Source organism: Hylobates moloch, unplaced genomic scaffold, assembly GCF_009828535.3.
Source record: "Hylobates moloch isolate HMO894 unplaced genomic scaffold, HMol_V3 SCAFFOLD_22, whole genome shotgun sequence".
NCBI lineage: Eukaryota > Metazoa > Chordata > Mammalia > Primates > Hylobatidae > Hylobates > Hylobates moloch.
Window position 1 is genome coordinate 33,323,627 of NW_026652297.1, and position 19,182 is coordinate 33,342,808.

Here is a 19,182-nt window from a genome sequence, read left to right on the forward strand (position 1 = left end):
CCACAAAGGTGTTAAACAGAAACAAAAACATTGTAATCAATTTGGTTTGACTGTATTTAACCGTTTAGCTTTTCTTTTCTTTTCTTTTTTTTTTTTAAGAGATAGGGTCTCACTCTATCACCCAGCCTGTAGTACAGTGATGTGATCATTAGTTCACTGCAGCCCTGAACTCCTAGGCTCAAGTGATCCTCCTGCCTCAGCCTACTGAGTAGCTGGGGCTATGGTGGGCACCATCATGCCTGGATAACTTTTTATTTTTGTAGAGACCGGGTCTGGCTATCTTGCCCAGGCTTGTCTCTAACTTCTGAGCTCAAGCGATCCTCCCCTCTCAGCCTCCCAAAGTGCTGGGATTTCAGATGTGAGCCACGGCGCCCATTGTTAGCTTTTTGATACATTTAAGATCATGTACATTATTGTTAATTATGATTGTTTTTGTCATTCAGTATGTGTGATTTTCCAAAGATTACACTTTGAATCTCCAGGTGTGCATTGAATTGTCCCCCTCCCTCCCCACTGACAGGCTGAAGTCCTAAGCCCCAGTACCTCAGAATATGACCTTATTTGTAAATCAGATGATTGCAGATGTAATTAGTTAAGATGAGGGCGTGCTGGAGTAGGGTAGGGTGGGCCCCAAATCTAATATGACTGGTGTTCTTACAAAAGGGGGATATTTGGACGCAGGAAGAATGCCACGTGTACATGAAGCTGGCCATCTATAACCCAGGAGAGAGGCCTGGAACAATCTTCCCTCACAGTCCTCAGAACTGGAACCAACGCTGCCCACACCTTGAACACAGACTTCCAGCGTCCAGCACTGTGAGACAGCACACGTCTGGTGATTTAGCCCCCCAGCTTATGGCACTTTCTGACAGCAGCGCTAGCTAACCAATACGCTCCCCCGCTAAATGTACTTTTCCATTTGTGCCCCACCAGGGTTTGCAGACAAGCAAAATTGTCATAGTTCCCTAACGCCTCAGAATGTTTTCTTCCTAGATCACTTTTTATAATTATTACTTACAGTGAGGGAAAACTGAAATATTGCAATGCCATCCACAAGTAGGATTAGTCCCAACCACTCAGAAACGTTAAAAACTGATCTAATAAAAATCACCTTAAGACGCATTAAACTCTAAGCTACTCGGAAACTGCTTCTTCTGTTTGTGGACACGCAGATTTGCCACAGTTGAAATCACTGGCCACGCGCTGTCTTCTGTTGTGTTTGTCACTTAACATCGCATGACAGAAATATTTCCACATAGTGACAATGTTCATATTCTTAAGTAGTGACTTACTAGTCATGTTATATTCTCATTTTTCACTACATTTTTGTGTAATTTATTTATTAACTGCATTTAAACTTTTTCTCGGGGCATGTACGGGAAGAGTTCTGGATTCCAGTTTTAGCCCCTGTCACACGGAACCCCGTTCTTCTCTAGACTGAGCTGATCTGTGGTTTCCCCAGAAATAAAAACGACGCGCGCAGGTTTCTCCCTCCCCTTGACGTCATTTAGTTTGATCCTTTGTAATGATTTTCCCTAGTTTCGAAAGCTTGCCCTAGTCTTAACCCTGCTTTCGCGTTTCCTTATGTCGCTAAGCGGGAGGTGGCCCCGCACTCTAAGCATCCGGCTCATTTCCATGCTTTACCGGGACCATAGCGACCTGCGCCCTCCGCGCTCGGCGCCCTAGCCCTCCGCGGTGTGCAGCCGGGTGCGGGTGCTGTTGCAGCGGCGCCCGCCAGGAGGCAGCGCAGGCTCGGCATTGGCTGCGGCGTCCCACAATGCACCGGGCTGTGGGGCCTGCACGACAGTCTGGAACCCAGCTGCGAGGCCGCGAGAAGGCGGGCCCGGGAGCCGGCGGGGGCGGGGCCTCCGAGGAAAGGGCCGGGAGCCGACGCAGAGGCGGTGGGCGGGGCGTTAGGGGGCGGGGCCAGGAGCCTCCGAGGGGGCGGTGGTTGGGATCGGGAGCCGGCCGGCGAGGCCGGGGATGCGGTGAGCCGGGGGCGGGGCCTCAGGGGGCGGGACCGTGGAGAGGGCGGGGCCGGGCCGCTGGCCCTGTCGCCGGCCGCAGTGGCCGCCGCTGGAGACCGCGGGACCTGGCGCTGCAGCGAGGTAGGGGCTCTTCGGGATCTTCCCTTTCGGGGGTGGGAAGTCTTTTCTTCGTGGTGCCAATGGGAGAAGCGGCGAGCTGCTAAAATTTAGAGACGGCTTCGCACTTCTCGCTGTAGCCGGGGCTTTGCCCGGGGGATCGATTTTAAAACTCTTTGTCTGGCCCCGTCGTCTTGCCCGCGGGCTGGACGTGGGGCGCCTGTTCTTGGGCGTCTGGGGCGTGCGATTGCAAGCTCGCGGTCCATGCCCCCTGCCTCGAGTGTGGACGTCAACTCCATGGTGGGCTGGGCTGAGTTTCTGCAGAGGCGGGAATCTGTGAGAGCTGGGAGAGTGTGGCTCTCAGCGGGGTCCGTATCACACTGTGGGCGGGGGTCCCGACCCCTGCTGCCTCGGGTACGCGTTAAGCGGCATCTGCCACGCGCCCGCCTCGCGCGCTGTCAGGAGGCGCTGTCCCCGTGGGTAAGCCCGTGCCGTGGGTGCCCTCCCGTCCCTGCAGCCCCAAACACACCTACCCCAGAGGACACCACAGAATGCGGACCCCAAAGCCAGCGGTACCTGCGAGCCCCTCAGCACAGCTGACTTTAATTTGGGATCCCACAATTAGAGCTTTTCAAAAGTTAAGTTTGGCAGATTGGAAGCCCGGGAATAGGGGGCGCTCGGAATGCTGAATTTTGTTGGTGTCTGTCCTCAGCCTGTTTCTGGGTCACCCTGCAAGGCTCCATCCGTTCAGTCTCACCCCTCAGTAAGAATGTCCTGCCCTGAAGGCTACAGGCTGAAAGTCTAAGGTGACCCCATCTTTGCCTGCTTTTCAAGGCTTGGCAAAGTACGTGTGTCTTTTGATCCTTATCCCCCATGTAACAATTCATGTTTTTAAAGATATGTTTTTATTTAAAACCTTCACCCTGTATTTTCATTCCCATAAATACGAATTGGTTGATTTTACTTGTGAACTCTTTTAGGCATTTAGTAATAAAGGTTATAATTAGGAAAACTGAAAGATACTCATCAGGTAAACACGATCCTCCTTAACAAATTTGCTGATAGCAAAAGACAGCAGATGGGAAATCAGGCAAGCTTGGTTTTAAAACATTTCTGCCTCTGAGAAGGTTGAACTATTCATATTATATTTATTGTTCATTCCAAGTCTAAAATGCTAGCAATGAACTCAGATTCCTTTTTTTGCTAGACAGTCATACCTGTTGACTTGAGATAATAAATTAGAAAATTCTCCTCATCCCCAGAACTGAAGAAAATTCTTTCAAATTGTTCTCACCTTACCTATCCCCAGGGAAAGGAGGTAAGTCTCAGAGTTGTTGGGATTCTAAATATTTTGTTAAGCAGAAATTCTTGCTGGTCCTTAACGAACTCTGAGTACTTTGCTCTGGAATTATCAGTTCTTTTTCAAAATGTGAAATTATGAATTGCCTATTACATACAATATTCCACATCTCACGTTAATATTCATTTAAAAGCATTGTGAGGCCGGGTGTGGTGGCTCACACCTGTAATCCTAGAACATCGGGAGGCCGAAATGGGAGGATTGCTTGAGCTCAAGAGTTCAAGACCATCCTGGGCAACATAGCGAAACCTCATGTCTACAAAAAATGAAAAAATTAGCCGGCATGGTAGTGAGCACCTGTGGTCCCAGCTACTTGGTAGGCTGAGGTGGGAGGATCACTTGAGCCTGGGAGGCAGAGGTTGCAGTGAACTGAGACCACCTCACTGCACCCCAGCCTGGGTGACAGAGTGAGACCCTGTCTCAAAAAATAAAAATCATTTTGTATTTGTGAGTAAAAAGAAACAAATCTTTAAAAGATTAAAAACAAGAAAAAATTAGTATATGTTAGTGATTACCATTTTGACTTCCCCGGAGTGACAATTAACCCAAAAGATAAAACCAAAATCTAGTTATTAATAGTCACCGACACCATAGAACTAGAAGGCACCATTTGAAGCTTAAAAGGAAGTTTAAAAACATGTTAAATTCAGACAATAAATTTGCACAGTGGTTTGCAAACATCAGTAAACGCAAACCCTCAAGTGATTCCTATGGAAAGACACTGACACTCAGATCAAGAAATTTAAATACAAATTCATGGACTTAACTAAAAAAATAAGCAGATCAAGTGTCTCCAACATCAACTGTAAATACACACACGTTAGGTTAATTTAAAAAATGACCCACTGTTTTTTACAACCTTCCAATGCCTGTATGCTTCCAAAAAGGCACAGCTGGCATAGTTTTTGCTTCTAAAGGAGGTAAATTTAAAAAACTGACCCGTAGTTACAGACTGGCATTTAGAGGAGTTAACACAAACAGGTGAGTGACTCACCAATTACTCATTTTTTCTGCGGATTATTTACCTACTAAGTGCAAGACTGGACTCATAGCTTTAGCTCACTCCTAGTGAAAACACTGCACATAGGATCTATAAATGGAGGCTGTGTCATCAAGACCTCAGAAGTGGGGGCTGGCGTGTTTCTTAAGACACTGATGAAACAGAAGCATCTCTCAGAAGAACCATAAAGACATGAGTAGCTCTGTGTTAAAACACATCATTTATTTTGAAGGGAAAAAGGAACGCAGAAAGAACAATAGAGAGGAACTCAGAGCATTTCCTCTGTGGCTTCCCCCTTTGTGGTGCCAATTTAAAAAAAAAACATTATTGTCTAATGATCCTAATTTTTAAATAATAGTCATGTAATGTGAGGTTATAGAAGCAGTTATTCTGAAGGAGATAGTCACTCACACATGAACTATCCAGGTTTCCAATAATAAAAACATTACTCTATTCCTATTTATGTATTTGTTCAATAAACACCCTAGCACAGTTCTAGGATTAGGAATATGAAGATAAATAGTTTAACATCTGACTTTAAGAAGCTGATCTAGTTGGGGAAATCAACCCAGAGATAATTATGCTCTTGGTATGATGATAGATGTCTGCTCGTAGTGCTATCGGACCTCTGAAAAAAATCAATGCCTGAAATTAGTATTAAAGGATGACTAAGTTTTAGCCAGAAGTGGGAGGAGAGTGCTCCAGGTAGAGGGGACAAACATTAACAAAATCATGGAGGTAAAGGCCAGGCACGGTGGCTCACGCCTATAATCCCAGCACTTTGGGAGGCCAAGGTGGGAGGATTGCTTGAACCCAGGAGTTTGAGACCAGCTTGGGCACTATAGTGAGACCACATTTCTCCAAAAAAAAAAAAAAAAAGCCAGGTGAGGTGGTGCACGCCTGTTGTCTCAGCTACTTGGGAGGCTGAGGTGTGAGGATCTCTTCAGTCCAGGAGGTGGAGGTTACAGTAAGCTGAGATTGCACCATTGCACTACAATCTGGGTAACAGAGTGAGACCCTGTCTAAAAAAAATAATAATAAATTAAATTTTTTTTTTAAATGATGGAGATAAAGTACCAAAATATGAGGCCCAGAAAGATACAGAATAAGACTAAAGAAAGAGGATGGAGTCACACCATAAAAAGTCTTGTAAAGGCAGGGGGAGCCACTGAAAACTCTGGTGGGAGAATAACAGGATCAGATCTGCTTGAAGCAGCTTACTCTGAGGCTTCAGTGAAGAATGGACTTAGGAGGGTAGGAGGCAGGACAAGCTGTTAAGAGGCTGCAGCAGTGATTAGGAAAGACATGATGAGGGTGCAGTGTTGGTGGAATGTGTGGCCAAATGGTCATGCATTCTTAGACATTATCAGCTTTCTTAGACATGATTTCATTTGGTTTTTGTAACCACCCTTTGCTTTTTGTAGGGTATTAATAGGCTCATTCTGTAAGTGTTTACTTAGGCGCTTTGTGTTCACTATCCCTGATTCTTATAAAAACCCTATAAATTGAGTATTATTAACCCACTTCCCAGAAGTGTGTACTGAGGCACAATGAGCCCCAGGTGCAGTCTTTTCATACAGGGCTCATTCTGAACAGTAGGTGGGTCCTTGCCTCTGAGGACTGAGGTGGGACAACCCTTCCAGGTAAACCCGCACCTCAGGCATCAGCATGGGAGTGAGACCGCAGTGCCTGGCTTCTCAAGCAGTGCTGTTTATGCATTTAAAAGTCCCCTGGCTGGGCGCGGTGGCTCATGCCTGTAATCCCAGCACTTTGGGAGGCCAAGGCAGGTGGATCACGAGGTCAGGAGATCGAGACCATCCTGGCTAACACGGTGAAACCCCGTCTCCACTAAAAATACAAAAAATTAGCCGGGCATGGTGGTGGGCACCTGTAGTCCCAGTTACTCAGGAGGCTGAGGCAGGAGAATGGCATGAACCCGGGAAGTGGATATTGCAGTGAGCCAGAGCCAGGATTACGCCACTGCACTCCAGCCTGGGCGACAGAGCGAGACTCCATCTCAAAAAAAATTTTTTTTAAAAATAAAAAAAATTCCCCTCGAGGCTGGGCGCAGTGGCTCATGACTAATCCCAGCACTTTGGGAGGCTGAGGCAGGCGGATCACTTGAGACTGGGCAACATGGCAAAACTCATCTCTACAAAAAAATATAAAAATTAGCCTGGCGTGGTTGTGCATGCATCTGTTGTCCAAGCTACTAGTTGGAGCTGAGCTAGGAGGATCACTTGAGCTGAGAAGGTAGAGGCTGCAGTGAGCTGTGATTGCATCACTGTATTCCAGCCTGGGTGACACCCTGTCTCAAAAAAAAAAAAAAAAAAGTCTCCTTGAAGAAGATCGTATAGAAGTTCTGGAAAAAATGAAACATAGAATTATCATGTGATCAGCAATGCCACTTCTGGATTTAAAGCCTAAAGAATTGTAAGCAGGGATTTGAATAGATATTTGTACATCCATGTACCTAGCAAAGTTCTTTACAATAGCCAAAAGGTGGCTGCTGCCTCAGTGTTCATGGACAGATGAATGGATAAACAAAATGTGTCAATACAAACAATGGCATATTATTCAGCCTTAAAAAGGAAGTTCTGACACATGCTACAACATGGATGAACCTTAAGGATATTATGCTAAGTGAAATACACCAGTCACAAAAGGACAGATACTATATGATTCTACTCGTGTGAGGTCCCTAAAGCCTTCAAGTTCATAGAGACAGAAAGCATGGGGGTTGCCAGAAGCTGGGGGGAGGAGGAGTGGGGAGTTCGTGTTTAATGGGTACAGAGTTTCAGCCTGGGAAGATGAAAAAGTTCTAGAGAAGGATGATGGTGATGGTTACACAACAATGTGAACGTGCTTAATGTCATAGATCATTGCACCTAAAAATGGTGAAGATAAGCCGAGCGCATTGACTCAACACCTGTAATCTCAGCACTTTGGGAGGCCGAGACCAGTGGATCACCTGAGTTCAGGAGTTCAAGACCAGCCTGGCCAACGTGGTGAAACCCCGTCTCTACTAAAAACACAAAAATAATCTGGGTGTGGTGGCACATGCCTCTAATCCCACCTACTCGGGAGGCTGAGGCAGGAGAATCGCTCGAACCCAGGAGGCAGAGGTTGCAGTGAGCTGAGATCGTAACACTGCACTCCAGCCTGGGCAACTGGGTGAGACTCCATCTCAAAAAATAAAAAGAAATCGTTAAGATAGCTGGGCAGGGTGGCTCACGCCTGTAATCCCAGTGACTCAGGAGGCTGAGGCAGGAGGATCACTTGAGCTGAGGTTGAGGCTGCAGTGAGCTAGCATTGCACCACTGCTCCAGCCTGGGCAACAGAGCGAAACCTCGTTGCTTAAATAAAAAATGGTGAAAATGGCCAATTTTATGTTCAATCTATTTTACTACACACATAAAAAGTCCTATGGCATGTCACATTATGATCAGATTCCCAAGGCCTAGGAGCTTATGACAAACTTGTTTTTTTGTTTGTTTGTTTTTTGAGACAGAGTCTCACTCTGTTGCCCAGGCTGGAGTGCAGTGGCACAATCTCTGCTCACTGTAACCTCTGCCTCCCAGATTCAAGCAATTCTCCTGCCTCAGCCTCCCGAGTTAGCTGCGATTACAGGTGCACACCATCATTCCTGGCTAAGTTTTGTATTTTTTGTAGAGATGGGGTTTCACGGTGTTGGCCAGGCTGGTCTCCAATTCCTGACAGATTTGTGATAAGGAAGACTAGGAAATGCAATCAGGAAGATTAAAATGGGCATCTCATAGATTCCAGCCCAAGGAAAGAATGCTGGCTGGATTCCTGGAGGAAAAATCACAGAATAAGAAGCTGGAAGGTGGCAGAGATGGCATTTAGTTCAACTTCCTCTTTTTACAGATGAGAACAGTGAGGCCCGAGCTATCCAGTGACTGCCTAGGGTCACTGAGCAACTTCAAGCAAAGGGAGGATGTGAAGCCAAAATCTGTCCACCCTCCCCCACCCCCACCCTCCAATTCCCCCTGAAAGACAACCAGTGCCTGGTACTGAGAAGGAATCTCTGGGCTGACTGACAAAGCTGTGCTCTGGCTTGTTTTTCAAGCAGAAAACAAACTGAGTTTTCCATCTCAATCAGTCTTGCTACAGCACATCCATAGGACTACCATGGCTGAAGAGATTTGGGTGCTTAGAATTTGGGGTTTGGTTGCTGGCTGTCTAGGTATCAAGGTGGGAAAGTGGTGATGTTAGAGTGAGTTAGTTCATTCATTCATTCATTATCAAATATCTGAGGGCTGACAACGTGTCAAATATCTTCTCCAATTTCTAGTTTTTCTATCTAGTAACAACCATCTGCCATCTTTATTCTAGATGTTCTGCTAGTTGCTCTTGGACATAAACTCCTTTTGTGTAAGCTTTCATTGACTGCTGGATGGGGCCACTTAGGAATAGGTAGAGTTGGAGGGGAGATGATATTAGATGAAGGTGGGCGGTGCCAAATGCCAGAGAGAGTTTCAGTTCCATCAAGGAAGCCACCCAGAGCCACAGGATTCCAATTCGGATGTGTGTCTATGGGCTCTAAGATGCAGAAGGACTGGAATCCTGTTAGTGTAACTTGCTCCGGCAGAGACCAGGTATGGGGATTGCCTGGAGGTCTTAATGCCTGCATGGAGGTTCAGAGTGACACATGCAGCAGAAAACCCAAAAGACAGACTAAAAGGAGAGCTATTCAGAGACAAGCAGAGATGCAAAGAGAGAGAGAGAGACGTGGAAGGGAGTGCAATCTGGAAGAACCACAATTTTCCTGGGACAACATCCCAATCTTGTGACCTCTAAGGATAAAGCCAGGTTGACTCATCACGATGATGCATAAAGGTAGATAGAGCCTCTTTTTCTTTTTTAACTGATATGGTTTGGCTATGTCCCTACCCAAATCTCATCTTGAATTGTTGCTCCCATAATCTCCATGTGTTGTGGGAGGGACCTGGTGGGAGGTAATTGATACATGGGGGCATATTTTTCCCATGCTGTTCTCGTGATAGTGAATAAGTCTCATGAGATCTGATGGTTTTATAAAGGGGAGTTCTCCTGCACACACACTCTTGCCTGCCGCCATGTAAGATGTGCCTTTGCTCCTCCGCCTTCTGCTGTGATTGTGAGACCTTCCCAGCCATTTAGAACTGTGAGTCCATTAAACCTCTTTTTCTTTATAAATTACCCAGTCTTGGGTATGTCTTTATTAGCAGTACTAATACATTAACCCACTATTTGTACCTGCTTGCTTCCAGGAGAGTTGAGTTGTAGACTACAAGATAAAACATAACTTAAAAAATAAGGCACTAGGGTAGTTTAGTAAAACAATGACCAGCTTTGAAACCACTTATCAAACTCTGGAACCTTGGAAAAATTACCTAACCTACCAGAATGTTATGTTTCCTTATCTGTAAAATGCAGTAACAACTTTACAGAGTTGTTGGGAGAATTAGAAATCCATTAATGTTTTCATTCAACACTTTCACTGAGTGCCACGTTAGTGGCAATACTGTGTTAGGAGCAGAACAGGTAAGGATGGGTAAGACATGGTGCCTGCCATTGAGAGGCTTATAACTGGGGTGGAGGAAGACAGACACGTAGATAGACAAGTGGGTGAGGTGTCAAAGAACTTTGCTGGAAATGCATACAGGAAAGAAAGAAGGTATATCAGGAAATGTGTGCAGAAAGAAGGAAGGCATGTCAGGAATGGCGTGGTGCCAGGCATGTAGGAGACGCACAGTAGAGACTAGCTGTTTTTAAAATTATAAAACATAAAAGTGATCAAAGCAGTGAAGCAGAAATAAATCCCGTGGGACACCTGAGATGAGACATTTTGGCAGAGAATTTGGCTTTAAGTTTCTTAGAAGCCACGACAGAAAAGGAAACAGGTTGGGTGACATCATTTTCTTATTCTAGTAAGAGAAAGTACACAGATTCAACTTTAGAGAGGACATTTTTTTTTTTCTGGAGCTAAATCAAGGAAGGATTATCACGTGGCCTCCCTTGAATATAATTTTGAACCTGTGAACAGTACCATCAGTAACATTTTATGGACAGCTCTGATGGTTTTTATACCACGGCACTCTTCTTACCTTTGATGGAAGCTATCTGGAGTTATGACTGATGTCTAAAGTGGTTTACTGTTAGAATCCTGGTGTGCTAGGATTCTGGGAGAGTCACTTTCAGGAAGTTACCTGGCGATGAGTCATCAGAAGAACCTGGAGAAGTGAGAGGACTGGAAAAGTTCTCATTGTTCTGAGCTCAGTTATTTTCTCTGTGCTACAGGGCAGAGGATCCCTTGGCATGAAATAAGAGCTAAGCGGTCCAACAGGCATTGAAGTGTTAAAACAAGAATAGAATAAGTCCTGTGCTAATCCTGACACAAGATAGCAGGCTCTGGGGATGATAATGCCTGCTGCTGATGGGCAGACCAGGGATTAGCAACCAACCAGGGAATATGCTTCTGATAAACTAAACAGGAGGTAGGGTGACGCCATGGAAAAGGCATGGACTTTGAAGTCAGGTATATCAGGTTCAAATCCTAGGTCTGCTAGTTGCTAGTTTCACAAAGTACTTAATTTTCTGATCCTCAATGGGATATTAAGAGTTATCCTGGGCCGGGCACAGTGGCTCACGCCTGTAATCCTAGCACTTTGGGAGGCCGAGGTGGGTGGATCACAAAGTCAAGAGATCAAGACCATCCTGGCCAACATGGTGAAACCCTGTCTCTACTAAAAATACAAAAATTAGCTGGGTGTGGTGGTGCCCGCCTGTAGTCCCAGCTACTTGGGAGGCTGAGGCAAGAGAATCACTTGAACCTGGGTGGCGGAGGTTGCACTGAACCAAGATTGAGCCACTGCACTGCACTCCGGCCTGGCGACACAGTGTGGCTCCGTCCCACCCCGCCCCCCGCCCCCCCAAAAAAAGTTATCTTGGGCCAGGCGTGGTGGCTCACGCCTGTAATCCCAGCACTTTGGGAGGCTGAGGCAGGTGGATCACCTGAGGTCAGGAGTTCGAGACCAGCCTGACCAACATGGTGAAACCCCGTCTCTACTAAAAATACAAAAATTAGCTGGGCACCTGTAATCCCAGCTACTTGGAAGGCGGAGGCAGGAGAATCGCTTGAACCCAGGAGACAGAGGTTGCAGTGAGCTGAGTTCATGCCATTGCACTCCAGCCTGGGCAATAAGAGTGAAACTTCATTTAAAAAAAAAAAGAGTTATCTCGTATTTCTTGGTTGTTTTGCCAATTAAAGATAAGATATATAAACAATAATAATAGTAATAATAATGAGTGCTAACAATGATTGAGACCTTAGTGCAGGCCCTCTGCTAAGTGCTTTAACTGCATTATCTCATTTATTCTTTTTTTTTTTTTTTTTTTTTTGAGGGGAGTTTTTTTGTTTTCCCCGCGGGAATGACGATGGTGGTTCTTCTCGGCTCACAACCTCTGTCTCCTGGGTTGAAGCAATTCTCCTGCCTCAGCCTTCCAAGTAGCTGGGATTTACAGGCACGCCACCATACCCAGCTAATTTTTGTATTTTTTAGCAGAGACGGGGTTTCACCATGTTGGCCAGGCTGGTCTCGAACTCCTGACCTCAGGTGATCTGCCTGCCTCAGCCTCCCAAAGTGCTGTGATTACAGGCGTGAGCCACCATGCCTGGCCACATTTATTCTTAATAGCAACTCTCTGTGGTACATACTACCTGGCAACTAGAAGATGCTCAGCAGATGGTATATATTAGTATCATTTGCTTAAAATTAATAAATAATAAAAATATTAAATCTGGCCCATTGTCTGTTTTAGTAGTCCATGAGCTAAGAATGGTGTGTAAATTTTTAAATCGTTGGGAAAAAAAATTAAAATAGAGGCCGGGTGTCGTGGCTCACACTTGTAATCCCAGTGCTTTGAGAGGCTGAGGCAGGAGGATCACTTGAGGCTGGGATTTCAAGACCAGCCTGGGTAACATAGCAAGACCCCATCGCTACAAAAAATTTAAAAATTAGGCAAGTGTGTTGGCGCACGCCTGTATTCGCAGCTACTCAGGAGGCTGAGGCGGGAGGATCACTGGAGCCTGCAAGGTTGAGGCTGCAGTGAGACATGATTGCACCACTGCACTCCAGCTTGGGCATCAGAATGAGACCCTATCTGCAAAAATAATAATAAAAATAAAAAAATAAATCAGGCCAGGTGTGATGGCTCACTCCTGTAATCTCACTTTGGGAAGCTGAGGTGGGCAGATCACTTGAGACCAGGAGTTTGAGACCAGCCTGGCCATCTCTACTAAAAATACAAAAATTAGCCGGGCGTGGTGTTGGGCGCCTGTAGTCCCAGCTACTTGGCAGGCTGAAGCATGAGAATCACGTGAACCCAGGAGGCGGAGGTTTCAGTGAGTTGAGATTGCCCCACTGCAGTCCAGCCTGGGTGACAGAGCGAGACTCTGTCTCAAAAAAATAAGAATAATATTTTATGACATGAAAATGATAGAAATTTAAATTTCAGTGTTTATAAGGTTTCCTTGGAACACATTCATGCCCTTTTGTTGACATGCCGTCTAAAGATGTTACGTGCCATTTAAAGCCATCAGCACTGCATTAATCTTCAGTGGCTGTGACGGAGATACGAATGGCCTGCACAGCCCTACATGTTTACCATGTGGCCCTTGACAGAAAACGTTCGCTGATCCCTGATTTAGAACAAGACCTCCAGGGGCAGCTACAGAACAGAAACTCAGCCGACCTCTGTGTTAGCAAGATCGCCCAGGGGTGACTTTTCAGACATGGAATCTGGTAGGAGTGGAAATCCCATCTGCCCCCTTGTTGAGACCATGGACGAGGCCTATGCTGGACAGTCCCGGCATCCACGTGGGTTGGGTTGAGGAGAGAAACAGGGCTGGGGCCAAGCCCATCTGGGGCCAGAACTTAGTGGAGCAGGCTGAGAAATCTGGGATCTCTGAGCTTTTTGTTTTTATGCTTTTGTATTTCATTGCTTTTCCCTTTATGTTTTAGCAAAAATTCTCTTTTAAAATTCTCATCTAAGCTAAACCAAGGAGTAGAAATGATCGATTCACAACTGGGCCGGGATAGAGTCCAAAGTTCTTCATTGTTCTTAAGCCACGATGTGTCTGTCTGGCCCCTGTCACTTCCTTGTCAGGACTCCCCTCCTGATCGCTCCCTACCCCCGGCTCTGCTCAGGTCGTGGAGCTCGCAGCACCCAGGAAGAAGTCTGTTACACCCTTCATGCTGTTTTATCCTCTGCGGATCCCTCCGTTTCCCACCCCTCCACACCTTCCCAACCTGGCGGAATCCTCAGCCTTCAAGATTCTGCTGAAGTGCCACCTCCTCCTCCGGGAGGCCCTCCCTGGCTCTTTCTGCCCATCCCGGAAGAGATGACCACGTCTGCTGTTGTTTTTTTTTTTTTTGAGATGGAGTCTTACTCTGTTGCCCAGGCTGGAGTGCAGTGGCGCAATCTCAGCTCATTGCAACCTCCACCCCCCGGGTTCAAGTGATTGTCCTGCCTCAGCCTCCAGAGTAACTGGGATTACAGGCGGTCACCGCCATGCCCAGCTAATTGTCTGTATTTTTAGTAGAGACGGGTTTTGCCATGTTAGCCAGGCTTGTCTTGAACTCCTGACCTCAAGTGATCCACTCGCTTCGGCCTCCCAAAGTGCTGAGATTACAGGGGTGAGCCACCGCGCCCGGCTGACATCTGCTTTTTTGCCACACTCTACCTCCTGTCCTACCACCTGTCACACTGCATGGGCAATGTCCACTGTCTATGGATTCTTTCCCATTAGGGATGACATTGTAAACTTAGCACCCCACATGGCTCCTGGACCGTGGTAACCTGGAGTGTGTGAAGGCTGAAAATGAGGATTAGAGTCCTCTGAAGGACCGGGAGGAATGAACTTTTTAGCTCAAGAGCTAGAAATTCCTCAATAAAAGATGATGTTGATAAATGGAAACTCAAGCAAGGAAGGCCTAGGGTGGCAACATTCCTGTCTGGGCTTTTTTCTTTTCCTTTATGTGAAGGATATTGAATAATTCAGTAGGAAATACCCTTAACTATAAAAGACAGAAAACACTAAGCAAGGAATGGTAGCATGCACTTGTAGTCCCAGCTACTCAGGAGGCTGAGGCATGAGGATCACCTGAGCCCAGGAGTTTAAGACCAGCCTGGGCAACATAGCAAGACTGGTCTCAAAAAAAAAAAATTGGCCGGGCGCGGTGGCTCATGCCTGTAATCCTAGCACTCTGGGAGGCCAAGGCGGGCGGATCACAAGGTCAGGAGATCGAGATCATCCTGGCTAACACAGTGAAACCCCGTCTCTTCTAAAAAATACAAAAAAAAAAAAAAAATTAGCCAGGCATAGTGGCGGGTGCCTGTAGTCCCAGCTACTCGGGAGGCTGAGGCAGGAGAATGGTGTGAACCTGGGAGGCGGAGCTTGCAGTGAGCTGAGACTGAGCCACTGCACTCCAGCCTGGGTGACAAAGTGAGACTCTGTCTCAAAAAAAAAAAAAAAAAAAATTTTTTTTTAAAAATTATCTGGGTTCAGTGATGTGCACCTGTAGTCACAGCTATTCAGGAGGCTAAGGTGGGATGATCACTTGAGGCCAGGAGTTCAAGACCAGCCTGGGCAACATAGTGAGACCCCCTGACTACACACACACACACACACACACACACACACACACACACACACTATTCAAACAGAATATTAATGTAATACCTCTCCAAGGACTTCTAGCACAAGGCTACGTTGTAATTCATAGAAGACATTTCAGGAGGGGCTGAGACAATATTGTCCAACAACTTTGTTGACGATAAAACAAAATATAAGGGTAGAATTTTCTTTTATTTTTTAATAGAGATGGGGTTTGCCATGTTGGCCAGGCTGGTTTTGAACTCCTGAGCTCAAGCAATCCACCTGCCTTAGTCTCTCAAAGTGCTGGCATTACAGGCGTGAGTCACTGCCCCCAGCCGAGAATAGAATTTGAAAAATGCAAATGTTGGCCCAGCGCAGTAGCTCACACCTGTAATCCTCGCACTTTGGGAGGCTGAGGTGGGTAGATCACCTGAGGTCAGGAGTTCAAGACCACCCTGGGCAACACGGTGAAACCCTGTCTCTACTAAAATACAAAAAAATTAGCTGAGTGTGGTGGTGCGCACCTGTAGTCCCAGCTACTTGGGTGGCTGAGGCAGGAGAATTGCCTGAACCCAGGAGGCGGAGGTTGCAATGAGCCGAGATCGCGCCACTGTACTACAGCCTGGGTGACAGAGTGAGACTCTATCTCAAAAAAAAAAAAAAAAAAAAAAAAAAAAGGCAAATGTCTAACTTCGCCAGGAGACAAGATCTTTCAAGTGCAGATATCTCACATGAGCTCTTATCACCCTCAACAGAATGTTGTCACAGGACAAGGAAGGATTTGGGGCTGGAAGGATCTTACCTAATAGCCTCTTGGTATCTGCTCTCTCCAACGGCAATATCTGCCCTTAAGAGAATTGTTGTCTGTAACTTTGATCTCAACTGGGTGATTGCTGAGCTCTCAAGACCTTTATCTTATAAGCACAGTTTGAGTTGGTTTTTTCATGCTCTCACTCTAGCCTAGGAATCCTTTCCGCCACTTTGGGCCTGTTGTGAGTTCCTAGGGTGGCAGATCTCCGTGAGCTTGCCCGTTTACTCTGCAGAAAACTTAGTGTTATAGCAGGTTGGCACGTGGTGGCTTATGCCTGTAACCCTAGCACTTTGGGAGGCTGAGACAGGTGGATCACCCGAGGTCAGGAGTTCGAGACCAGCCTGGCCAACATGGTGAATCCCTGTCTCTACTAAAAATACAAAAATTAGCTGGGCATGGTGGCGTGTGCCTGTAATCCCTGCTGGAACCCAGGAGGCAGAGGTTGCAGTAAGCTGAGATCCCGCCATTGCACTCCAGCCTGTGCAACAAAGTGAGACTGTCTCAGAAGAAGAAGGAAAGGTGTGGGGCGGGGGGGTGGAGAGGGAGGGAGGAAGGGAGGAAGGAAACGTAGTGTTATATCAGCCAACCTAAAAGTTCCTCTTTCAGGTCATTAATGAAAAATATCCCAGTAATCACATTTCTTTATAAAAGAAACCTTTTATAAATCAGTCATCTTATTGTAATCAAACTTCTAGATTCCATTCTTTCTGAACAGATTCGGGTAAAATGGGAACGGTTTCTTGATCAACTGAACTCTCCTAGCTTAGTTGATTTTCTAGCCAGCTTTCTCTCTGTCCTGTTCTCCACGGCAGATTTTCAAACACCCGCATTCCCCTTAAACCTCCCAGGCTCCCATCACTCCCAGCAAAGAGCCAGCCCGCTACTTTATGGAGACAGGAGAGACTGTCAGACAGTTCCTGCTGCTGTCCAGCTGCATCTGAGTAAGTTTTTCTCTCTTTCTATCTCATTCCAGCTGAAGAAGTATCACTCCTTTGATTAGGGCCAACCTTTAAATCTGTCGATTGAGTCAGTATGATAGTGGGCTCTGTCTATAATCCCAGCTACTCAGGAGGCTGAGGTGGGAGGATCACTTGAGCCCAGGAGTTTGAGACCAGACTAGGCAACACGGCAAGACCCCATCTCTAAAAAAAAAAAAAAAATCAATCAATCTGTGGATTGGCCTGTGCTCTAGGCCTTCTCCCTCCTCCCTCCTCTAGGGTCTCTCATTGATGATCACCTCTTCTGCATCCTTCTCGGCCTTTGCACCTTGTCCCATCTCATCCATCAAAATCCATCTTCCTCCAGCAACCCTCCCCTTCACAGCCCAGCTTCTTGGCTTAGAATTATTTCTATCCAGGGACCTCCTTCCTCCTCGGCTCCCCAGCTGCCTTCACTCTGGCTTCTATTCCCCTGGCTGCAATGAAACTATCCTCGCAAAAGTCACAGCCACTTCCCTGCTGCTAAACCCAATGTATGTGTCCTAGTCCTTATCTAACTTATCTCCTGAAAGCATTTGGCTTTCCTGATGCACGTGTCTTTGAGTAATTCTCTTCTCCTGGCCCTGTCCTCTCCCACTTTCTTTCCTCCTTTTCCTCGTGCTGTTCGTTCTCGGTCTCATCTTCCTGGATCCCTTCTTCTATGGCAGTTCTACCCTGGGCCTCCTACTCTCCCTGTACCCATCTTCTTGGAATTCTTTTTGTTCCAAGTGACAGAACCCAAACTCATGGTTTTGTTGGTAGTGGTGTTTTGCTTGGTTGGTTGTAACAGCCAAGCAAAGGGATAGTTGAGTTTATGGAGCTATTTATGGTTGCACAATTAACTCCATAAACTCAACCAACTAAAACACCACTACCAACGAACCCTATGACAAAGGAAATGCATTGCTTCACACACCTGAAAAGCCAGAGGTAGATCTGTGGTATCTGGCCCGGAGACATAAAGTAGGGTCGTCATGCTCAGCCTCCCCATGCCTGTCTCTTGGCTTGTTTTCCTCTATTCGCTCCACTCTCAGGCAGCCTCTTTCCAAGTGATGGCAAAATGCCTGCCAGCATCTCCAAGCTGAGACCCAGTCCTCTTAGCAAACACAAGACAATCTTCTACCCAATTTCTTAAGCTGGAAGTCTAGGATTCTTTTTTTTTTTTTTTTTGAGATGGAGTTTTGCTCTTATCACCCGGGCTGGAGTGCAATGGTGCAATCTCTGCCTCCCTGGTTCAAGCGATTCTCCTGCCTCAGCCTCCTGAGTAGCTGGGATTACAGGCATGTGCCACCGTGCCTGGCTAATTTTGTATTTTTAGTACAGACGGGGTCTCACTATGTTGGCCAAGTTGGTCTTGAACTCCTGACCTCAGGTGATCCGCCCGCCTCAACCTCTCAAAGTACTGGGATTACAGGCATGAGCCACTGAGCCTGGCTAGCAATAATTTTTTTTTTTTTTTTTTTTTTTTTTTTTACCTCACTCTGTCACCCAGGCTGGAGTGCAATGGCGTGTTCTTGGCTCACCACAACCTCCACCTTCTGGGTTCATGCAATTCTCCTGCCTCAGCCTCCCAAGTAGCAGGGATCACAGGCGCCCACCACCACACCTGGCTAATTTTTGTATTTTTAGTAGAGACAGTGTTTCACCATGTTGGTCTGGCTCGTCTCGAACTCCTGACCTTGTGATCCGCCTGCCTCGGCCTCCCAAAGTGCTGGGATTATAGGCGTGAGCCACCGCGCCTGGCCAGAAATCATTTTTGACTCCTATTCCCCAACATTGGCTTCGTCACCAAGTCCAGTCCCGGATTCTCAATCTCTCTGCGTCCCTGCTGCCAGTAATCTAATTCAGGTCACTGTCCTTTGTCTCCATCCCTGTCTGACCTCCTGGGGGTTTCCTGCCTCAGGTTCTGCTGCTCTGCAGTCCGCTCTTCCTGTCACAGCTGGGACCATCTTTTGAAAACGTTAATCTAGTCCCATCCCTTCGATATACAAAGCCCCTATTAGCAGGAAGCTGAAGCAAAACTCTGTGTTATGTTTTCTGTAAGGCGCTGCCTGCTGCAGCTCCTGCCTGCCCCTGCCTGCCTACCTCTTTATACTTCCCCTCTTGGTCCCTGCGGTTTGGCCCCTGATACCAGATGAGCCACTCCCTCCCGGTTCTCTCTCCATCCTACTCCCTCCACCTGGACCGTTCCCCTCCTGAGTCCCTCCTGACAGCTGCTTTTTGGGTCACAAGTTAGACATAACTTCACCGAGGACAGCCTTTCATACTGCAGTATGTATATACTCTT

General features: G+C 46.6%; 1 protein-coding gene across 1 annotated transcript in view; it reads left to right on the plus strand.

Annotated features, from left to right (window-relative positions):
- The first annotated feature begins 2,042 nt into the window (after nucleotides 1-2,042).
- The window catches only part of EXTL3 (exostosin like glycosyltransferase 3), a 132,514-nt gene continuing 115,374 nt past the window's right edge, over nucleotides 2,043-19,182 (plus strand). Inside the window, exon 1 of the mRNA XM_032143944.2 lies at nucleotides 2,043-2,108. The gene's annotated coding sequence lies outside the window, so the exon portion shown is untranslated. The remainder of the gene's footprint in view (nucleotides 2,109-19,182) is intronic.